At 35.8% G+C, this 2,945-nt stretch overlaps 1 pseudogene; it reads right to left on the bottom strand.

Moving 5' to 3' along the window:
• Positions 1–1,991: 1,991 nt before the first annotated feature.
• On the bottom strand, positions 1,992–2,514 carry LOC102862383 (annotated as a pseudogene).
• Between the last annotated feature and the right edge of the window lie 431 nt (positions 2,515–2,945).

Consider the following 2,945-nt stretch of genomic DNA (forward strand, 5'->3'; position numbering starts at 1 on the left):
AGAGCAGGGTTTAGGGCTGTTGTGCATAGGGTCACTATGAGTCACAAACGACTCGACGGCACATAACAAAACAACAACAAACATAGGTAAAAGGTGGGAAAAGGCCAAGAAAAATAAAGAAAAGAAATAAGGAAGTTATGAAACTTTGCCTCAGAGATAGGGAAATTGTGGTACGACAGCATTTAACTTCCAAGAGCTCAGTGCTGTGAAAACCTGTGACTCATTTGGTGGAAAAAGCCCCAAAGCTGATTCATACTGTGTGTATGTGTGCATGTGTACGTACGTACGTATGTATATATGTATATATTTAAATAAATCAAGTTTTAAACTGTGTACAGAGTCAAAAGTTAAACTCAGAGCTCTAAGCTAGAAGCAAATAAACAGAATGATTGTCTTTATGAACTCTAAAACTCCTCTGCCACTAGTCCTTTGTGAGAGGTCATGTAATGCAATGGAAAAACCATAATCATTGACTTCTGTTAGATCTGGTTAGAATCTAGGCTTTGCTATTTATAAATTATGTGATCTTGGGTAAATTACCTAATTTCTCTGATACTGTTTTTATCTATCTATAAAATTAAAACAAGTGTATTTTACAAGATAATTACATGGATAAATGGAGATAACAACTGTAAAATAAGGATATGAAGTTATCATTAGTAGTTTTTCACCCTTTACCCCTCCTTATTCTTTTTTTTTTTGCATTTCATCATTTATTTAGATATTTAAGCTCTTGCAACTAGGTTTTTACAAGCTGGTGAACACTGACAAATTATTTCTCCCACAGAACTATATAACCACACATTCCCAGACAGTATAAATATATGGTTGAACTAACATTAATACACATCACCATTTTATCAATTACATAATAAAACAAATTATCAGTATCCAAATATTAAGTTACACAGCTCAAAAGGCATATAAAAATTAGTGTCTGCTCAATGCATTAGCAGAAACCCACTTCTTTTTTGCAAGAGATGTTGGAAAAGAAGGGGGGGGAAATCAAACTTCAAACAAAGTAAGCTGGTAAACAACTTCCTACTGGGAAAAAAAATGACAATTTCAGAGATTTTATGATTAAGATTTTAGCTACAATAACGAAACATCTCTACCATCTAAAAAATATTACTAAATTAAAGAGCATATTTCTACATGTTCTGCACAAGACAAAGGCAACATTTTACTAAAAATATTTAATAGCCCCCTCCCATTCTTTTTGTCCAGGCCCTCCCTATTAGGTTGCACCCCAAAGTGCAAACATTAAATTAAATGTAAGGCTTTTTTTCCCCTTTTGTCTGGAGACATTAAAGACATGTGCTTCTGTACAATGGGGTTTTTCAAAATGAAGTTCCATAAAAGCACAAAATGAATTTACAGAGAGACATTAAATAATCACTATTAAGACTTGGTAAAAATTCAGTAAAAATCAATGGTTACACAAACCTGATGTATACCGGTATGAATGTGGGAGATGTAAACAAAATGTGAACAGGCAGAAAACCATACAGGTTCTACTTTCAATTGACTCAAGAAATAAACCACGTAAGATCTAGAGTGTTCATAGTTCCTGGGATTTTTTATTTTTGTACGATACTGAAAATATACAAATATATTGTGCTGGGTATTTTTGGCACCTAATCTTTCTCTAAATTGTTTTATGTATCGGTTAAGATTCTGGATTGGGAAAAAGATTTTAAGTTTCATAACACTTTTTCATGATTTCAGGGAAAGTCAATTGGTACAAATGATAAGTACATTTTAAATGCTGAACATTAAGAAACCTTAGCTAACTGTCCAGGAAGGCTGACTGTAACCCAACCATGGAGGCTGAAATTCTGTCCAACTTGTAGCCTGGTTAAACAACTTTTCAATACTCCCACAGAAGCTTTATTAGACTTATTCACCAAGCTAACAGGCTGGTAAACATGCATGACAAATGAGTTCCTGTTTCAAGTTCCACTTCCAAGGCATACCATCAGGCACCCATTTTATTGAATGCAACAGTTGTTTCTATGACCATTGGAGTCTTTAAAGCGTAGTCGCATTTTAGGACGATACTTCTCCAAATACAAAAGGTGCTTGCTGTTAAAAGCCCCATGCCGCTTTTGTCTTATGAATTGTACTGCATCTTCGTATTTCATTCCACCTTCAATTAATGCCAGGGCAACAAGCACTGGAGCTCTCCCAAGACCCGCAACACAATGAACAGCAATATAGCTGCCAGGTTCTTCACGAAACTTAATTTTTACTAGACTTAACCAGTCATCAACAATCTGGTTGGACGGTGGTGCACCATCATCAAAAGGCCAATCAAGAACATGGATGCCTTCTTTTTCCACAAGAGCAGTGTTGTTAAGTTGCTTCACATACTCTTACTATCGTGGTAACTCCGTATTTCTTAAGTTCCTCTATAAATTTGTTTAAGGTTGCATTGGTTGGATTGTGCGTATTAAGAAATCTCATGTTCTTGTATGTGACTTCCACAGGAGTTGGGCGGTTCATTCGAGCCATTGTTAATTAAGTTAAAAACACTCAAGAGGGTTATGAAAGAATTTTAAAAGTGAATACAGAAATTATGTAAAGAAACTGAAGTCTATGTCAAAACACTCCACTTGAAAATCTCAGTGCTTTGAGTATGATGTTGGGAGTAATGGAAAATGAAATGAACCTCCTAACAAGAAGCAGCAATTCTTCAATCCAGTAATACTGAGGCAATAGAAACGAAGTGCACTGAGGTTTACCCCATCCAGGTCAAAACTCTTGAAAATTGCTCTGTGGATTTTAATTCAACACTTCTGTGTTCAGGTTAACCGCTCTTATGGGGGCTTCTTGGTAGAGTAGTAATGAATTTCTACAGTTCACTTGTCTGCATAGAGGTCGTGCTGTGCCTGGCAGTAATCTCCACTGCCCTTCAGAAACTCCATAAATGTGTGACCAAGAAC

Source organism: Elephantulus edwardii, unplaced genomic scaffold, assembly GCF_000299155.1.
Source record: "Elephantulus edwardii isolate Elephantulus edwardi_28Jun2011 unplaced genomic scaffold, EleEdw1.0 scaffold00038, whole genome shotgun sequence".
Taxonomy (NCBI): Eukaryota; Metazoa; Chordata; class Mammalia; order Macroscelidea; family Macroscelididae; genus Elephantulus; species Elephantulus edwardii.